This window comes from Ambystoma mexicanum, chromosome 2q (assembly GCF_040938575.1).
Source record: "Ambystoma mexicanum isolate Mex_15411 chromosome 2q, UKY_AmexF1_1, whole genome shotgun sequence".
In the NCBI taxonomy this organism is placed as follows: domain Eukaryota; kingdom Metazoa; phylum Chordata; class Amphibia; order Caudata; family Ambystomatidae; genus Ambystoma; species Ambystoma mexicanum.
The window spans coordinates 1,399,458,077-1,399,479,416 of record NC_090924.1 but is presented as its reverse complement, the minus strand read 5'-3'; positions in this window follow the sequence as shown (position 1 = coordinate 1,399,479,416).

Genomic DNA, 21,340 nt, shown 5'->3' with positions numbered 1-21,340 from the left:
TGTGATTGAAGGTTCATTACTGTTTTTTTGAGATCTAATGGGGTATATCTTTTCGATGGACTATCTGTTGCAATGTTTTGTGATTTAATGTTTATCACTGTTCTTGAAGATCAAAAACATTTTTTTCATATGTTTAGAAGCGATATTGTTTGTTTTAGCTGTTACATACAAACTGTTGAGACATGCATCTGATATTTTTGTAAGGTGGTTATAGAGGAAAATTTGTTTTGTAACTCTATAACTTGTTGGCAACAATGATCGTAAATCGGTTAGATACAGATAAACCTGTGAGCGAATGAAACTCCAGTAGAGAGTAGGCAAAACGGGCAGTCAGCTCCTTTTGTCCCTTAGATTAACTATTAATCTACAATACTGGCCAGGTTAGCTCTCATTCATACAATCGCATGGATAGGCGTTATTTACTTGCTCTTCCAACATGGCCGCCATTTTGAACCGCCCTTACACTCTAGTTTATTTACTCATACACGTCGCCACTAACTACGCTGAAACTGTAGGAGAAACAGGAAGTTCGCTGCACTCCCGTCAGGCAAACGCGGTGCAAGGCTCGTATTCATTGAAGCAGGTAACTCTCTCGCTATAGCGACTAATACAAACCCGTGAGATAGGGTGTGATTCTAATTCATGTACACTAACACGGGGGTGTGATTGTATCCCCCTTTCTAACAGAGTTCTACAGCGGTTGTACCGCCGTGTTATATATGGCAACAGTTATCGACACGAAGCTTCACGCACGTACACTTAAAGGTTGTCTTGTGACCTTATCCGTCTTGTTCTCTATGGGAATTGGAAATTAACGACGTGGAACGGTAACACTTCAATCAAGGAAGTCATACCATACTCAGCTCCAGGTAAACGCCTCATAGCCAAAGTTAAAGAGTTTATCCAAGTCATGTACTTCTAGCATAGATTTAAAACAACAATACCGTTGTCTATTTATTACAGCCGCTTGCACTGTTTCTCAAGATGCGGCTTTGGAACAGTTGAAGTACCCTACGATCTCCATACCTAGCATCGACTACCCCGATAGGTGAGCAATGAAAGTTCTTTTTCAGTACAGCGATCTGAGAGTGGGACCCAGCGCTTCGTTGCGCCGCTGGTCCCATTCCAGATCGCCATTACACTTACTAATAACACCTACCATTAGCTTGACAGTAAGTTGTAATTTTCTGTCAATTTTAGGTTCAAGAAGTCCACAGAGTGAACTTTTTACGAATATTGACCCAGATCTTTGACCTCAAATACAGGTTAGTTAAGTGATTGGTTATCACAGCCCCTAGTCTCTTTTTTCTTTTTCTTTTTCTTTTTCCTGTTTTTCTAAGAATTGTAGCAACTTGATATTATAATAATTACCTCCTATTAATTTTACAGAAAGAATTATCTGATATCATTACCTGAAGAAGGGTTAAAACGAACCAGAAACGCGTAGTATAGGACAGAAGACACAACAACAACAGCACTTCTCTGTCTAGATATCAGTGTATATTATTTGAATGAAACAGCTTGTCAACAATTGAATTTATAACTCTGATGTGTTTTTGAAAAATTTATTGAACTATCACTTGTGCGGAGATTCTTTTATATGAAATTTGTGTGTTGAAATTGTTGAAATATTACCGACAAGAGTCTATTGTTGGTCACTTCTTTTGATTAATACTTACCTTATTTTGAAACCTTATATAAAGCTTTTTGAACTGTCTCATTTAAAGTTATTAAGAGTTTGGACAAAAGTGTTTTAGCAGCTATCTGTCTGCTATGGTTTATGCTCCTGTTTGTATCGCGAGTTGCTCTTTGCGATACCTCCCCCTTTTTCTTTACAGTTGTAGTTGGCCCAGACCGTGTGAGGTGCATGGTATTTCCAACTGTTGGTTACAGTTGGGGTTGGTCTGGGCCATGTGAGGTGAATGGGATTTTCAACTGTTGGTTAAAGTTGTGGTTGGTATGGGCCGTGTGAGGTGTATGGTATTTTCAACTTTTGGTTACAGTTGTGGTTGATCTGGGCCGTGTGAGGTGATTGGTATTTTTGAATGTTGGTTACAGTTGTGGTTGATCTGGGCCGTGTGAGGTGATTGGTATTTTCAACTGTTGGTTACAGTTGTGGTTGGTCTGGGATGTGTGAGGTGTTTGGCATTTCCAACTTTTGGTTACAGTTGTGGTTGGTCTGGGCCATGTGAGGTGATTGTTATTTTCAACTGTTGGTTACAGTTGTGGTTGGTCTGGGCTGTGTGAGCTCCATGGGATTTTCAACTGTTGGTTACAGTTGTGGATGGTCTGGGCTGTGTGAGGTGCATGGCATTTTCAACTGTTGGTGACAGTTTTGGTTGGTCAGGGACATGTGAGGTGCATGGTATTTCCAACTGTTTGTTACAGTTGTGGTTGATCTGGGCCATGTAAGGTGATTGGTATTTTCAACTGTTGGTTACAGTTGTGGTTGGTCTGGGTTGTGTGAGGTGTATGGTATTTTCAACCTTTGGTTGTAGTTGTGGTTTGTCTGGGCCGTGTGAGACGCAAGGTATTTTCAAATGTTTGCTACAGTTGTGGTTGGTCTGGGCTGTGTGAGGTGTATGGCATTTTCAACTTTTGGTTACAGTCGTGGTTGGTCTGGGCTGTTTGGGGTGCATCGTATTTTCAACTGTTGGTTACAGTTGTGGCTGGTCTGGGCTGTGTGAGGTGTATGGCATTTTCAACTTTTGGTTACAGTCGTGGTTGGTCTGGGCAGTTTGAGGTGCATCGTATTTTCAACTTTTGGTTACAGTTGTGGTTGGTCTGGGCCATGTGAGAAGCATGGTATTTTCAACTGTTGGTTACAGTTGTGGTTGGCCCGGGCCGTGTGAGGTGCATGGTATTTTCAACTGTTGGTTACAGTTGGGGTTGGTCTGGGCCATGTGAGGTCAATGTGATTTTCAACTGTTGGTTACAGTTGTGGTTGGTATGGGCTGTGATGTGTATGGTATTTTCAACTTTTGGTTACAGTTGTGGTTGATCTGGGCCGTGTGAGGTGATTGGTATTTTCAAATGTTGGTTACAGTTGTGGTTGATCTGGGCCATGTGAGGGGATTGGTATTTTCAACTGTTGTGGTTGGTCTGGGCCATGTGAGGAGCATGGTATTTTCAACTGTTGGTTACAGTTGTAGTTGGCCCGGACCGTGTGAGGTGCATGGTATTTCCAAGTGTTGGTTACAGTTGGGGTTGGTCTGGGCCATGTGAGGTGAATGGGATTTTCAACTGTTGGTTACAGTTGTGGTTGGTATGGGCCCTGTGAGGTGTATGGCATTTTCAACTTTTGGTTACAGTTGTGGTTGATCTGGGCCGTGTGAAGTGTTTGGTATTTTCGAATGTTGGTTACAGTTGTGGTTGATCTGGGCCATGTGAGGTGATCAGTATTTTCAACTGTTGGTTACAGTTGTGGTTGGTCTGGGCTGTGTGAGGTGTATGGTATTTTCAACTTTTGGTTGCAGTTGTGGTTTGTCTGGGCCGTGTGAGGTGCATGGTATTTTCAACTGTTGGTTACAGTTGTGGCTGGTCTGGGCTGTGTGAGGTGTATGGTATTTTCAACTTTTGGTTACAGTTGTGGTTGTCTGGGCCGTGTGAGGGGCATGGTATTTTCAACTGTTGGTTACAGTTGTGGTTGGCCCGGACTGTGTGAGGTGCATGGTATTTTCAACTGTTGGTTACAGTTGGGATTGGTATGGGCTGTGTGAAGTGTATGGTATTTTCAACTTTTGGCTACAGTTGTGGTTGATCTGGGGCGTCTGAGGTAATTGGTATTTTCGAATTTTGGTTACAGTTGTGGTTGATCTGGGCCATGTGAGGTGATCAGTATTTTCAACTGTTGGTTACAGTTGTGGTTGGTCTGGGCTGTGTGAGGTGCATGGTATTTTCAACTGTTGGTTACAGTTGTGGTTGGCCCGGACCGTGTGAGGTGCATGGTATTTTCAACTGTTGGTTACAGTTGGGGTGGCCAGAGCCATGTGAGATGCATGGGATTTTAAACTGTTGACTACAGATGTGGTTGGTTTTAATGACCATATGAGGTGCATGATGTGTTTTTTTGGGATCCCATTTTGGAATTTTTGGAGTTCCTCTTAACTGTTGGTTGCAGTTGGCGGATAGTGGTTGCTGTTTGGTTGCTTTGAATTGTTAGGCAACGTTTGTATACAGTACCTGTTGGGACCAATACATGAGGGTTGCTTACAGCCGGGATTGGGACATGTGAGGTGCATGGCATTTCCAACTGTTGGTAACAGTTGTGTTTGGTCTGGGCCATGTGAGGTGATTGGTATTTTCAACTGTTGGATACAGTTGTGGTTGGTCTGGGCTGTGTGAGTTCCATGGGATTTTCAACTGTTGGTTACAGTTTTGGATGGTCTGGGCTGTGTGAGGTGCATGGCATTTTCAACTGTTGGTGACAGTTGTGGTTGGTCAGGGACATGTGAGGTGCATGGTTTTTCCAACTGTTTGTTACAGTTGTGGTTGATCTGGGCCATGTAAGGTGATTGGTATTTTCAACTGTTGGTTACAGTTGTGGTTGGTCTGGGCTGTGTGAGGTGTATAGTATTTTCAACTTTTGGTTGCAGTTGTGGTTTGTGTGGGCCGTGTGAGGCGCATGGTATTTTCAACTGTTTGCTACAGTTGTGGTTGGTCTGGACTGTGTGAGGTGTATGGCATTTTCAACTGTTGGTTACAGTTGTGGTTGGCCCGGACCGTGTGAGGTGCATGGTATTTTCAACTGTTGGTTACAGTTGGGGTTGGTCTGGGCCATGTGAGGTGAATGGGATTTTCAACTGTTGGTTACAATTGTGGTTGGTATGGGCCGTGTGAGGTGTATGGTATTTTCAACTTTTGGTTACAGTTGTGGTTGATCTGGGCCATGTGAGGTGATTGGTATTTTTGAATGTTGGTTGCAGTTGTGGTTGATCTGGGCCATGTGAGGTGATTGCTATTTTCAACTGTTGGTTACAGTTGTGGTTGGTCTGGGATGTGTGAGGTGTTTGGCATTTCCAACTTTTGGTTACAGTTGTGGTTGGTCTGGGCCATGTGAGGTGATTGTTATTTTCAACTGTTGGTTACATTGTGGTTGGTCTGGGCTGTGTGAGCTCCATGGGATTTTCAACTGTTGGTTACAGTTGTGGATGGTCTGGGCTGTGTGAGGTGCATGGCATTTTCAACTGTTGGTGACAGTTTTGGTTGGTCAGGGACATGTGAGGTGCATGGTATTTACAACTGTTTGTTACAGTTGTGGTTGACTGGGCCATGTAAGGTGATTGGTATTTTCAACTGTTGGTTACAGTTGTGGTTGGTCTGGGCTGTGTGAGGTGTATGGTATTTTAAACCTTTGGTTGCAGTTGTGGTTTGTCTGGGCCATGTGAGGCGCATGGTATTTTCAACTGTTTGCTAAAGTTGTGGTTGGTCTGGGCTGTGTGAGGTGTATGGCATTTTCAACTTTTGGTTACAGTCGTGGTTGGTCTGGGCAGTTTGAGGTGCATCGTATTTTCAACTGTTGGTTACCGTTGTGGCTGGTCTGGGCTCTGTGAGGTGTATGGCATTTTTAACTTTTGGTTACAGTCGTGGTTGGTCTGGGCAGTTTGAGGTGCATCGTATTTTCAACTTTTGGTTACAGTTGTGGTTGGTCTGGGCCATGTGAGAAGCATGGTATTTTCAACTGTTGGTTACAGTTGTGGTTGGCCCGGGCCGTGTGAGGTACATGGTATTTTCAACTGTTGGTTACAGTTGGGGTTGGTCTGGGCCATGTGAGGTGATTGTTATTTTCAACTGTTGGTTACAGTTGTGGTTGGTATGGGCTGTGAGGTGTATGGTATTTTCAACTTTTGGTTACAGTTGTGGTTGATCTGGCCCGTGTGAGGTGATTGGTATTTTCGAATGTTGGTTACAGTTGTGGTTGATCTGGGCCATGTGAGGGGATTGGTATTTTCAACTGTTGTGGTTGGTCTGGGCCATGTGAGGAGCATGGAATTTTCAACTATTGGTTACAGTTGTGGTTGGTATGGGCCGTGTGAGGTGTATGGTATTTTCGAATGTTGGTTACAGTTGTGGTTGATCTGGGCCATGTGAGGTGATTGATATTTTCAACTGTTGTGGTTGGTCTGGGCCATGTGAGGAGCATGGTATTTTCAACTGTTGGTTACAGTTGGGGTTGGTCTGGGCCATGTGAGGTGAATGGGATTTTCAACTGTTGGTTACAGTTGTGGTTGGTATGGGCCGTGTGAGGTGTATGGTATTTTCAACTGTTGGTTACAGTTGTGGTTGGTCTGGGATGTGTGAGGTGTATGGCATTTCCAACTTTTGGTTACAGTTGTGGTTGGTCTGGGCCATGTGAGGTGATTGGTATTTTCAACTGTTGGTTACAGTTGTGGTTGGTCTGGGCTGTGTGAGGTGTATGGTATTTTCAACATTTGGTTGCGGTTGTGGTTTGTCTGGGCCGTGTGAGGTGCATGGCATTTCCAACTGTTGGTAACAGTTGTGTTTGGTCTGGGCCATGTGAGGTGATTGGTATTTTCAACTGTTGGTTACAGTTGTGGTTGGTCTGGGCTGTGTGAGTTCCATGGGATTTTCAACTGTTGGTTACAGTTTTGGATGGTCTGGGCTGTGTGAGGTGCATGGCATTTTCAACTGTTGGTGACAGTTGTGGTTGGTCAGGGACATGTGAGGTGCATGGTTTTTCCAACTGTTTGTTACAGTTGTGGTTGATCTGGGCCATGTAAGGTGATTGGTATTTTCAACTGTTGGTTACAGTTGTGGTTGGTCTGGGCTGTGTGAGGTGTATGGTATTTTCAACTTTTGGTTGCAGTTGTGGTTTGTCTGGGCCGTGTGAGGCGCATGGTATTTTCAACTGTTTGCTACAGTTGTGGTTGGTCTGGACTGTGTGAGGTGTATGGCATTTTCAACTATTGGTTACAGTTGTGGTTGGCCCGGACCGTGTGAGGTGCATGGTATTTTCAACTGTTGGTTACAGTTGGGGTTGGTCTGGGCCATGTGAGGTGAATGGGATTTTCAACTGTTGGTTACAGTTGTGGTTGGTATGGGCCGTGTGAGGTGTATGGTATTTTCAACTTTTGGTTACAGTTGTGGTTGATCTGGGCCGTGTGAGGTGATTGGTATTTTTGAATGTTGGTTACAGTTGTGGTTGATCTGGGCCATGTGAGGTGATTGGTATTTTCAACTGTTGGTTACAGTTGTGATTGATCTGGGATGTGTGAGGTGTTTGGCATTTCCAACTTTTGGTTACAGTTGTGGTTGGTCTGGGCCATGTGAGGTGATTGTTATTTTCAACTGTTGGTTACAGTTGTGTTTGGTCTGGGCTGTGTGAGCTCCATGGGATTTTCAACTGTTGGTTACAGTTGTGGATGGTCTGGGCTGTGTGAGGTGCATGTCATTTTCAATTGTTGGTGACAGTTTTGGTTGGTCAGGGACATGTGAGGTGCATGGTATTTCCAACTGTTTGTTACAGTTGTGGTTGACTGGGCCATGTAAGGTGATTGGTATTTTTAACTGTTGGTTACAGTTGTGGTTGATCTGGTCTGTGTGAGGTGTATGGTATTTTAAACCTTTGGTTGCAGTTGTGGTTTGTCTGCGCCATGTGAGGCGCATGGTATTTTCAACTATTTGCTACAGTTGTGGTTGGTCTGGGCTGTGTGAGGTGTATGGCATTTTCAACTTTTGGTTACAGTCGTGGTTGGTCTGGGCAGTTTGAGGTGCATCGTATTTTCAACTGTTGGTTACAGTTGTGGCTGGTCTGGGCTCTGTGAGGTGTATGGCATTTTCAACTTTTGGTTACAGTCGTGGTTGGTCTGGGCAGTTTGAGGTGCATCGTATTTTCAACTTTTGGTTACAGTTGTGGTTGGTCTGGGCCATGTGAGAAGCATGGTATTTTCAACAGTTGGTTACAGTTGTGGTTGGCCCGGGCCGTGTGAGGTGCATGGTATTTTCAACTGTTGGTTACAGTTGGGGTTGGTCTGGGCCATGTGAGGTGAATGTGATTTTCAACTGTTGGTTACAGTTGTGGTTGGTATGGGCTGTGAGGTGTATGGTATTTTCAACTTTTGGTTACAGTTGTGGTTGATCTGGGCCGTGTGAGGTGATTGGTATTTTCGAATGTTGGTTACAGTTGTGGTTGATCTGGGCCATGTGAGGGGATTGGTATTTTCAACTGTTGTGGTTGGTCTGGGCCATGTGAGGAGCATGGTATTTTCAACTGTTGGTTACAGTTGTGGTTGGTATGGGCCATGTGAGGTGTATGGTATTTTCAACTTTTCGTTACAATTGTGGTTGATCTGGGCCGTGTGAGGGATCGGTATTTTCAACTGTTGGTTACAGTTGTGGTTGATCTGGGCCATGTGAGGGATCGGTATTTTCAACTGTTGGTTACAGTTGTGGTTGATCTGGGCCATGTGAGGGATCGGTATTTTCAACTGTTGGTTACAGTTGTGGTTGGTCTGGGCTGTGTGAGGTGTATGGTATTTTCAACTTTTTTGTTGCAGTTGTGGTTTGTCTGGGCCGTGTGAGGTGCATGGTATTTTCAACTGTTTGCCACAGTTGTGGTTGGTCTGGGCTGTGTGAGGTGCATGGTATTTTCAACTGTTGGTTACAGTTGTGGCTGGTCTGGGCTGTGTGAGGTGTATGGTATTTTCAACTTTTGGTTACAGTTGTGGTTGGTCTGGGCCGTGTGAGGAGCATGGTATTTTCAACTGTTGGTTACAGTTGTGGCTGGTCTGGGCTGTGTGAGGTGTATGGTATTTTAAACTTTTGGTTACAGTTGTGGTTGGTCTGGGCCGTGTGAGGAGCATGGTATTTTCAACTGTTGGTTACAGTTGGGGTTGGTATGGGCTGTGTGAAGTGTATGGTATTTTCAACTTTTGGTTACAGTTGTGGTTGATGTGGGGCATCTGAGGTAATTGGTATTTTCGAATTTTGGATACAGTTGTGGTTGATCTGGGCCATGTGAGGTGATTGGTATATTCAACTGTTGGTTACAGTTGTGGTTGGTCTGGGATGTGTGAGGTGCATGGTATTTTCAACTTTTGGTTACAGTTGTGGTTGGTCTGGGCCGTGTGAGGTGCATGGTATTTTCAACTGTTGGTTACAGTTGTGGTTGGCCCGGACCGTGTGAGGTGCATGGTATTTTCAACTGTTGGTTACAGTTGGGGTTGGTCAGAGCCATGTGAGATGCATGGGATTTTAAACTGTTGACTACAGATGTGGTTGGTTGTAATGACCATATGAGGTGCATGATGTGTTTTTTTGGGATCCCATTTTGGAATTTTTGGAGTTCCTCTTAACTGTTGGTTGCAGTTGGCGGATAGTGGTTGCTGTATGGTTGCTTTGAATTGTTAGGCAAAGTTTGTATACAGTACCCTTTGGGACCAATACATGAGGGTTGCTTACAGCCGGGATTGGGACATGTGAGGTGCATGGCATTTCCAACTGTTGGTAACAGTTGTGGTTGGTCTGGGCCATGTGAGGTGATTGGTATTTTCAACTGTTGGTTACAGTTGTGGTTGGTCTGGGTTGTGTGAGGTGCATGGCATTTTTAACTGTTGGTGACAGTTGTGGTTGGTCAGGGACATGTGAGGTGCATGGTATTTCCACCTGTTTGTTACAGTTGTGGTTGATCTGGGCCATGTAAGGTGATTGGTATTTTCAACTGTTGGTTACAGTTGTGGTTGGTCTGGGCTGTGTGAGGTGTATGGTATTTTCAACTTTTGGTTGCAGTTGTGGTTTGTCTGGGCCGTGTGAGGCGGATGGTATTTTCAACTGTTTGCTACAGTTGTGGTTGGTCTGGACTCTGTGAGGTGTATGGCATTTTCAACTTTGATTACAGTCGTGGTTGGTCTGGGCAGTGTGAGGTGCATGGTATTTTCAACTGTTGGTTACAGTTGTGTCTGGTCTGGGCTGTGTGAGGTGTATGGTATTTTCAACTGTTGGTTACAGTTGTGGTTGGCCCGGACCGTGTGAGGTGCATGGTATTTTCAACTGTTGGTTACAGTTGGGGTTGGTCTGGGCCATTTGAGGTGAATGGGATTTTCAACTGTTGGTTACAGTTGTGGTTGGTATGGGCCGTGTGAGGTGTATGGTATTTTTGACTTTTGGTTACAGTTGTGGTTGATCTGGGCTGTGTGAGGTGATTGGTATTTTCAAATGTTGGTTACAGTTGTGGTTGATCTGGGCCATGTGAGGTGATTGGTATTTTCAACTGTTGGTTACAGTTGCGGTTGTTCTGGGATGTGTGAGGTGTATGGCATGTCCAACTTTTGGTTACTGTTGTGGTTGGTCTGGGCCATGTGAGGTGATTGGTATTTTCAACGGTTGGTTACAGTTGTGGTTGGTCTGGGCTGTGTGAGCTCCATGGGATTTTCAACTGTTATTTACAGTTGTGGATGGTCTGGGCTGTGTGAGGTGCATGGCATTTTCAACTGTTGGTGACAGTTGTGGTTGGTCAGGGACATGTGAGGTTCATGGTATTTCCAACTGTTTGTTATAGTTGTGGTTGATCTGGGCCATGTAAGGTGATTGGTATTTTCAACTGTTGGTTACAGTTGTGGTTGGTCTGGGCTGTGTGAGGTGTATGGTATTTTCAACTTTTGGTTGCAGTTGTGGTTTGTCTGGGCAGTGTGAGGTGCATGGCATTTTCAGCTGTTTGCTACAGTTGTGGTTGGTCTGCGCTGTGTGAGGTGTATGGCATTTTCAACTTTTGGTTACAGTCGTGGTTGGTCTGGGCAGTGTGAGGTGCATGGTATTTTCAACTGTTGGTTACAGTTGTGGCTGGTCTGGGCTGTGTGAGGTGTATGGTATTTTTAACTTTTGGTTACAGTTGTGGTTGGTCTGGGCCATGTGAGGAGCATGGTATTTCCAACTGTTGGTTACAGTTGTGGTTGGCCCGGACCGTGTGAGGTGCATGGTATTTTCAACTGTTGGTTACAGTTGGGGTTGGTCTGGGCCATGTGAGGTGAATGGAATTTTCAACTGTTGGTTACAGTTGTGGTTGGTATGGGCCGTGTGAGGTGTATGGTATTTTCGAATGTTGGTTACAGTTGTGGTTGATCTGGGCCATGTGAGGTGATTGGTATTTTCAACTGTTGTGGTTGGTCTTGGCCATGTGAGGAGCATGGTATTTTCAACTGTTGGTTACAGTTGTAGTTGGCCCGGACCGTGTAAGGTGCATGGTATTTTCAACTGTTGGTTACAGTTGGGGTTGGTCTGGGCCATGTGAGGTGAATGGGATTTTTAACTGTTGGTTACAGTTGTGGTTGGTATGGGCCGTGTGAGGTGTATGGTATTTTCAACTTTTGGTTACAGTTGTGGTTGATCTGGGCCGTGTGAGGTGATTGGTATTTTCGAATGTTGGTTGCAGTTGTGGTTGATCTGGGCCATGTGAGGTGATTGGTATTTTCAACTGTTGGTTACAGTTGTGGTTGGTCTGGGATGTGTGAGGTGTATGGCATTTCCAACTTTTGGTTACAGTTGTGGTTGGTCTGGGCCATGTGAGGTGATTGGTATTTTCAACTGTTGGTTACAGTTGTGGTTGGTCTGGGCTGTGTGAGCTCCATGGGATTTTCAACTGTTGGTTACAGCTGTGGATGGTCTGGGCTTTGTGAGGTGCATGGCATTTTCAACTGTTGGTGACAGTTGTGGTTGGTCAGGGACATGTGAGGTGCATGGTATTTCCAACTGTTTGTTACAGTTGTGGTTGATCTGGGCCATGTAAGGTGATTGGTATTTTCAACTGTTGGTTACAGTTGTGGTTGGTCTGGGATGTGTGAGGTGTATGGTATTTTCAACTTTTGGTTACAGTTGTGGTTGGTCTGGGATGTGTGAGGTGTATGGCATGTCCAACTTTTGGTTACAGTTGTGGTTGCTCTGGGCCATGTGAGGTGTATGGTATTTTCAACTTTTGGTTACAGTTGTGGTTGATCTGGGCCGTGTGAGGAGATTGGTATTTTCAAATGTTGGTTACAGTTGTGGTTGATCTGGGCCATGTGAGGTGATTGGCATTTTCAACTGTTGGTTACAGTTGTGGTTGGTCTGGGATGTGTGAGGTGTATGGCATGTCCAACTTTTGGTTACAGTTGTGGTTGGTCTGGGCCATGTGAGGTGATTGGTATTTTCAACTGTTGGTTACAGTTGTGGTTGGTCTGGGCTGTGTGAGCTCCATGGGATTTTCAACTGTTGGTTACAGTTGTGGATGGTCTGGGCTGTGTGAGGTGCATGGCATTTTCAACTGTTGGTGACAGTTGTGGTTGGTCAGGGACATGTGAGGTTCATGGTATTTCCAACTGTTTGTTACAGTTGTGGTTGATCTGGGCCATGTAAGGTGATTGATATTTTCAACTGTTGGGTACAGTTGTGGTTGGTCTGGGCTGTGTGAGGTGTATGGTATTTTCATCTTTTGGTTGCAGTTCTGGTTTGTCTGGGCCATGTGAGGTGCATGGTATTTTCAACTGTTTGCTACAGTTGTGGTTGGTCTGGGCTGTGTGAGGTGTATGGCATTTCCAACTTTTGGTTACAGTCGTGGTTGGTCTGGGCAGTGTGAGATGCATGGTATTTTCAACTGTTGGTTACAGTTGTGGCTGTTCTGGGCTGTGTGAGGTGTATGGCATTTCCAACTGTTGGTTACAGTTGGGGTTGGTCTGGGCCATGTGAGGTGAATGGGATTTTCAACTGTTGGTTACAGTTGTGGTTGGTATGGGCCGTGTGAGGTGTATGGTATTTTCAACTGTTGGTTACAGTTGGGGTTGGTCTGGGCCATGTGAGGAGCATGGTATTTTCAACTGTTGGTTACAGTTGTAGTTGGCCCGGACCGTGTAAGGTGCATGGTATTTCCAACTGTTGGTTACAGTTGGGGTTGGTCTGGGCCATGTGAGGTGAATGGGATTTTCAACTGTTGGTTACAGTTGTGGTTTTTTATGGGCCGTGTGAGGTGTATGGTATTTTCAACTGTTGGTTACAGTTGTGGTTGGTCTGGGATGTATGAGGTGTATGGCATTTCCAACTTTTGGTTACAGTTGTGGTGGTCTGGGCCATGTGAGGTGATTGGTATTTTCAACTGTTGGTTACAGTTGTGGTTGGTCTGGGCTGTGTGAGCTCCATGAGATTTTCAACTGTTGGTTACAGTTGTAGATGGTCTGGGCTGTGTGAGGTGTATGGCATTTCCAACTTTTGGTTGCAGTTGTGGTTGATCTGGGCCATGTAAGGTGATTGGTATTTTCAACTGTTGGTTACAGTTGTGGTTGGTCTGGGCTGTGTGAGGTGTATGGTATTTTCAACTTTTGGTTGCGGTTGTGGTTTGTCTGGGCCGTGTGAGGCGCATGGTATTTTCAACTGTTGGTTACAGTTGGGGTTGGTCTGGGCCATGTGAGGTGAATGGGATTTTCAACTGTTGGTTACAGTTGTGGTTGGTATGGGCCGTGTGAGGTGTATGGTATTTTCAACTTTTGGTTACAGTTGTGGTTGATCTGGGACATGTGAGGTGATGGTATTTTCCACTGGTGGGGTTGGTCTGGGCCATGTCAGGAGCATGGTATTTTCAACTATTGGTTACAGTTGTAGTTGGCCCGGACTTTGTGAGGTGCATGGTATTTCCAACTGTTTGTTACAGTTGGGGTTGGTCTGGGCCATGTGAAGTGAGTGGGTTTTTCAACTGTTGGTTACAGTTGTGGTTGGTATGGGCCGTGTGAGGTGTATGGTATTTTCAACTTTTGGTTACAGTTGTGGTTGATCTGGGCCGTGTGAGGTGATTGGTATTTTGGAATGTTGGTTACAGTTGTGGTTGATCTGGGCCATGTGAGGTGATTGGTATTTTCAACTGTTGGTTGCAGTTGTGGTTGGTCTGGGATGTGTGAGGTGTATGGTATTTCCAACTGTTGGTTACAGTTGTGGTTGGCCCGGACCGTGTGAGGTGCATGGTATTTTCAACTGTTGGTTACAGTTGGGGTTGGTCTGGGCCATGTGAGGTGAATGGAATTTTCAACTGTTGGTTACAGTTGTGGTTGGTATGGGCCGTGTGAGGTGTATGGTATTTTCGAATGTTGGTTACAGTTGTGGTTGATCTGGGCCATGTGAGGTGATTGGCATTTTCAACTGTTGTGGTTGGTCTGGGCCATGTTAGGAGCATGGTATTTTCAACTGTTGGTTACAGTTGTAGTTGGCCCGGACCGTGTAAGGTGCATGGTATTTTCAACTGTTGGTTACAGTTGGGGTTGGTCTGGGCCATGTGAGGTGAATGGGATTTTTAACTGTTGGTTACAGTTGTGGTTGGTATGGGCCGTGTGAGGTGCATGGTATTTTCAACTTTTGGTTACAGTTGTGGTTGATCTGGGCCGTGTGAGGTGATTGGTATTTTCGAATGTTGGTTGCAGTTGTGGTTGATCTGGGCCATGTGAGGTGATTGGTATTTTCAACTGTTGGTTACAGTTGTGGTTGGTCTGGGATGTGTGAGGTGTATGGCATTTCCAACTTTTGGTTACAGTTGTGGTTGGTCTGGGCCATGTGAGGTGATTGGTATTTTCAACCGTTGGTTACAGTTGTGGTTGGTCTGGGCTGTGTGAGCTCCATGGGATTTTCAACTGTTGGTTACAGCTGTGGATGGTCTGGGCTTTGTGAGGTGCATGGCATTTTCAACTGTTGGTGACAGTTGTGGTTGGTCTGGGCCATGTGAGGTGATTGGTATTTTCAACTGTTGGTTACAGTTGTGGTTGGTCTGGGCTGTGTGAGCTCCATGGGATTTTCAACTGTTGGTTACAGTTGTGGATGGTCTGGGCTGTGTGAGGTGCATGGCATTTTCAACTGTTGGTGACAGTTGTGGTTGGTCAGGGACATGTGAGGTTCATGGTATTTCCAACTGTTTGTTACAGTTGTGGTTGATCTGGGCCATGTAAGGTGATTGATATTTTCAACTGTTGGTTACAGTTGTGGTTGGTCTGGGCTGTGTGAGGTGTATGGTATTTTCATCTTTTGGTTGCAGTTCTGGTTTGTCTGGGCCATGTGAGGTGCATGGTATTTTCAACTGTTTGCTACAGTTGTGGTTGGTCTGGGCTGTGTGAGGTGTATGGCATTTCCAACTTTTGGTTACAGTCGTGGTTGGTCTGGGCAGTGTGAGATGCATGGTATTTTCAACTGTTGGTTACAGTTGTGGCTGTTCTGGGCTGTGTGAGGTGTATGGCATTTCCAACTGTTGGTTACAGTTGGGGTTGGTCTGGGCCATGTGAGGTGAATGGGATTTTCAACTGTTGGTTACAGTTGTGGTTGGTATGGGCCGTGTGAGGTGTATGGTATTTTCAACTGTTGGTTACAGTTGGGGTTGGTCTGGGCCATGTGAGGAGCATGGTATTTTCAACTGTTGGTTACAGTTGTAGTTGGCCCGGACCGTGTAAGGTGCATGGTATTTCCAACTGTTGGTTACAGTTGGGGTTGGTCTGGGCCATGTGAGGTGAATGGGATTTTCAACTGTTGGTTACAGTTGTGGTTGGTATGGGCCGTGTGAGGTGTATGGTATTTTCAACTGTTGGTTACAGTTGTGGTTGGTCTGGGATGTATGAGGTGTATGGCATTTCCAACTTTTGGTTACAGTTGTGGTGGTCTGGGCCATCTGAGGTGATTGGTATTTTCAACTGTTGGTTACAGTTGTGGTTGGTCTGGGCTGTGTGAGCTCCATGAGATTTTCAACTGTTGGTTACAGTTGTAGATGGTCTGGGCTGTGTGAGGTGTATGGCATTTCCATCTTTTGGTTGCAGTTGTGGTTGATCTGGGCCATGTAAGGTGATTGGTATTTTCAACTGTTGGTTACAGTTGTGGTTGGTCTGGGCTGTGTGAGGTGTATGGTATTTTCAACTTTTGGTTGCGGTTGTGGTTTGTCTGGGCCGTGTGAGGCGCATGGTATTTTCAACTGTTTGCTACAGTTGTGGTTGGTCTAGGCTGTGTGAGGTGTATGGCATTTTCAACTTTTGGTTACAGTCGTGGTTGGTCTGGGCAGTGTGAGGTGCATGGTATTTTCAACTGTTGGTTACAGTTGTGGTTGGCCCGGACCGTGTGAGGTGCATTGTATTTTCAACTGTTGGTTACAGTTGGGGTTGGTCTGGGCCATGTGAGGTGAATGGGATTTTCAACTGTTGGTTACAGTTGTGGTTGGTATGGGCCGTGTGAGGTGTATGGTATTTTCAACTTTTGGTTACAGTTGTGGTTGATCTGGGACATGTGAGGTGATGGTATTTTCCACTGGTGGGGTTGGTCTGGGCCATGTCAGGAGCATGGTATTTTCAACTGTTGGTTACAGTTGTAGTTGGCCCGGACTTTGTGAGGTGCATGGTATTTCCAACTGTTTGTTACAGTTGGGGTTGGTCTGGGCCATGTGAAGTGAGTGGGTTTTTCAACTTTTGGTTACAGTTGTGGTTGATCTGGGCCGTGTGAGGTGATTGGTATTTTGGAATGTTGGTTACAGTTGTGGTTGATCTGGGCCATGTGAGGTGATTGGTATTTTCAACTGTTGGTTACAGTTGTGGTTGGTCTGGGATGTGTGAGGTGTATGGTATTTTCAACTTTTGGTTACAGTTGTGGTTGGTCTGGGCCGTGTGAGGTGCATGGTATTTTCAACTGTTGGTTACAGTTGTGGTTGGCCCGGACCGTGTGATGTGCATGGTATTTTCAACTGTTGGTTATAGTTGGGGTTGGTCTGGGCCATGCGAGGTGAATGGGATTTTCAAATGTTGGTTACAGTTGTGGTTGGTATGGGCCATGTGAGGTGCATGGTATTTTCAACTGTTGGTTACAGTTGTGGTTGGTCAGAGCCATGTGAGATGCATGGGATTATAAATTGTTGACTACAGATGTGGTTGGTTTTAATGACCATATAATGTGCATGGTGTGTTTTTTTGGGGATCCCATTTTGGAATTTTTGGAGTTCCGCTTAACTGTTGGTTGCAGTTGGTGGATAGTGGTTGCTGTTTGGTTGGTTTGGATTGTTAGGCAAAGTTTGTATGCAGTACCTGTTGGGACCAATACACGCAACTAGGACTACAGGTGTAAGCAAAACCAACCTTTGGTATAAGTCTGTACTACACAGTTTTGGTAGCGGAGCTGAGCAGCCAGGCTTATCTCAAGAGGGGAATGTGAGCAGTAATGATACTACACAGAGTTCTACAATCACAAGTGTTGAAGTAAACTCTTACACTCAAGGTTTCTTTGATAAATACTTATTAATTTATTTATCTGTCAGTTATAAAACATTCATAAGAAGGAGGCAATATAATCACACACAAATATACTTCAATACTATTTTAGAATACTTTTCAAAATGAGTAAAAGGCAAAGATTATTAAAACATGAAAGGTTACAATTATTCTTAGACAGCAAATACTTTGAGTTCACCAGAAGAGTCAATTCAATTAAATAGGCTAGGCCAAAGTCAATGGGCTACAGTCTTGGATAGGATAAAGCGGTTCTGGTAAGTAAATGGTAAAGTCACTGCAAAAGTTCTTGGAAGTAGTTTGTAAAAAGAAGATTCATATGTTGGAGCACAAGGTGATTAGAGTTGCAAAAGTTTCAAGCACTTTCACCGCGAGAGGTAAGTACTCTCAGTCTGATTTCACAGTACCTTACAATGAAGAAAAAGATGCAGCTCATGAATTCTGTTCCTGGCAGTTCCTGCAGATCTCGCTGTTCCTGTGCCTCAGTCGTGGGGACAAGAGGGAGGACGTCGGGGGATTCCTGCACTGCACTGTGACTGGTCAAAAAAGCTGCGACTTGGCAAACTTCAATTCCGATGGCTGTAAATAACGCCCACAAACTGGTGTCCCTCTCCCTGGTTATAAGGTCTACTGCAGCACTCTGAGGAAAATGCAACCAGCTCCGAGATTGGTATCCAGGTGGCTTACTGTCGAGTTGATTGGTCCCATCAACTCAAGGGGAGAAGTCGTCCTTGTAGGGGCTTCTTTGTTGAGGTGAACTTGGTGATTCGGAACCTGCAGCAGGGCTTCACCGGGCAAACCAACGGTCCAGGAGTTGCAGCAGCCATCCTCTTCAAGCTCGTCTTCGGTTCTTTCGTTCCAGTGGTCGACTCTGCCTTCCAAGCCAAGAGACTCGCCTTTTATTTAGTTCCCTCCCATTCATTCCAGCCTAGCTGTCACTCACCCAGCAGGACAGTCAGCCAGCCAATCACCATAGAGTGCTTTTGGGTCTCCTAGGAGACTAAGCACAGGGAGTTTTGGGCACCTCCCTCACTTCCTGCCCACCCCCAGACACTCGTCGCCAGAGGCGTTCTTCACTCCTAAAACCTGCCAAAGGCGAATGAACAAAGAGACCAAACTTGGTTTGGCACGCAGAGCAAAACTCTAGAAGGACCTTTCCACAAGGAAATAGTGAAAAAAGAAGACCGGGACATGTTTTTACAGAGGGGGCTCGGACGCCATCTTGAAAAACATGCTCCCGCGATTTAACGCTACCAGCGTTCGCGGTCGGGAAAAATCATGGTAGTGCGTTTCAAAACCACTGCCACCAGGCATTCTGAGAGGAAAGGGTAGCATTTGACGGCTACACGAGTTTCTAGACACAAGGGATACTAAGTAACCCCTCCAGCACTCTATTGTAAGATAGGGTGTGCTGGGTCTGGGAATATAAAAGACTAGTAAAGTCATTTTCACTTTACTTACTCTGGGAAACAGTAGTTTATCCCAGAGAAGGTATTTAAACCTTGGAAAAGCCTGAAAAGGTTTCCCTGTGCCACCGCACTAAGGGTGCTGTGTGACACAAATGAAAAGATGATGCCTATGGAGTTGGCTAGACTCCATAACCAAAGGAAACACAAGAGTAAAACACATTTCAAAACACATGATAGAGTGGGAAAAAGGGTCACACTCTCTCCAGGTAAAGAAATCAAGTCCTCAAAATCCAGTAAAGTTGCTGGTGGTCTCTAATGTGAAGGGAATTAGTACATTTATGAGAATTCTCCCTAACATGGATTCCTTTAAGAGGGAGTGAAGTGGTGATGGTTTCCGTGTTTCCATTATGGTTTCCGAGTTCCCATGTTTCCATCTGCCTCCTATTTTTGCCATCTTTTATAGGAAGGGGTTTTGCCTTTTTCCTTTCGTTCGTTAGAACGGAGCATTTATGGCTATTGCCAGTTCTAGTTGTGTAGTTGGCCGAAGGCTTTGGTGGGTGCCCTAGATGCTTTCACTCAGAGAAATGCTGCCCAGTTTGCACTTCCCCTTTTCCTCTCCCCGGCATCTCCCCCTCTCCCTTCCCCCTGCGTTTTTCGCTGTCGCACTTGCACGATCTGAATGACACAAGGCCTAGTAAGATCGTTTGTCTTGTCCTCCCTCTGTCTTCCCTCCCTTGTCTTGTCACGCATAGAAAAACTTGTGTACAGGCGCGTTATAAATGACATATCATATCATGCAATAATCATATAAATGCAAAAAAACGAATATAATTTCTTTCACTTGCACCGATAAAAACTGTGACTCTTTAATGTTTATATTGCATTTTATAAAATGGAAGCTGCGGTTTGTGTCCTCGCTTCACCACTTTTCTTCCCAGAACACAATGCTCGTCGGCCATATTCATGAAGGCGAGGGTGCATATTCTAAGTCAGGCCGTGGCAGCCATCTTGTGGTAGTAAACAAGCATTTCGATGGCCACTAACTTTGAACAAAGGTGCTCAGTGAGTACAACTTTAGTGAAGAGAAAAAACTGTAATATGCTGAGAGAAGAATGAGAGGGCCCGATTCACAGAGTGTTTTTCGATGGGAAGTTCCCAGGCACAGAGTGTCTTGTTTGTGTGATATAGTTGATATGACTATGAACTTTGGTGTGAAAATTGGGTCGGTTTCAGTTTTGCCAATTTTGGGAAATTTTTCACTAAATTTATCCCATTTCCAGAAACAGCAAAAATTCTGAGAAATTTTAAAAAATTGAATCAGTACGTTTGCGGGAAATAAATTTGCAGACCTAGCCTTTGTGGCTTTGAAAACCAGCAAAATTGCAGCAAAATGACAGCAGTACTGTGGCTGGAGATATTGATCACCAAACTGAGCAGATTGCTTAGTTGAGTGTTCCCCTTGTTTTACTGATAAACAATTCCAAACATTCGTTCTTTAATGACATTATTGTCAGTCATTTCGACAGAAGCATGAATGAAAAAAAAACGTTTTGCATTTTTTTACAGAAAAAAATGGAAAAAGTAAAAAGGTAAACAAAAGACGGCGGAGGTCAGCACGGCGGAGACCGTAACTCTGCTCCGTGCTCCACCTCTGCCTTGTGTCAGCATGAACATGCTCTTGAGCATTTTTTATGACTCTCTTTTGCACTCCGTAGTGCAGAATGAGTAAACGCTGTCTGCCATTTATGCACGACATGCAACGTTTACAATGATAGCCCATGTAACCTGCATGCTTTTTGCTGCTGTAAAATAGGCAAATTACATAGAAAAGCATTGGTTTTAGGACTGCATGAAACTGACATGCCGGTGTAGAATCAACGCATTTGAAGGCGTAGGAAACAAAGGAGGCAGAAACGCAACTCCCGTCCCGCCCATGGCCCCCGCCTTTAAAAACATTGAACATGCCCTGGTGTATGTATGAAGGTGTGAAGACAACCCTAACACCTTTATGACTGTCTTTTACCCCATCTTTTTACTCCCCAAAATGTGCCCCTATATCAGCACGGTGAACGGTACTGGACCCAAGGGCCCGGATCTGTGTGCCTTTTTCTGCATATATGTGGTGAGTCTGGTGGGTTCTGTGACCCATGTGCACAGTGGAAATCAGCAATGGGAGCTGTGACCAGTCAACTTCCGGGGCCCCAGTGGTCCTGGGATGAATATCGGTTTCCAAACCATCAATCAGCCCCATACCTCTAGTAGACCAGAAGGGATGAAACCAGATTGGAAACACAAGCAAATTATAAACCTCCTTGTCCAATTTTGGTAATGTGAACGGAATGGCAGGCTTATCTCTGAAAGGTTGTGGATGGTTGTTTAGTTGCAACACAGCGAAAATACAAATATTATCCAATGATTAAAGGGACTGCCCAGTCAAGGTTGTATAAACATATCTACTTTATTATTATCACAAAAGACAGTTATAGCACACTACAAAATACAACCCACCCTTTAAAAGAATGCAGAGGACAGTTTCAAAGAAGGAAAAGGGATGCAGTCTGAATACTGACGGGAGGGTAGTCTGTATAGTAATTAATCACAATAGTTCAAGGACACTTGGTTTCAACACAAAGCTAGCAATAGGTCATAAAAAGGGCCTTCCGAGAAGGACCAGGGGGACAGAACCATAATGTACCTTATGCCATAGGAGTGCTTGGT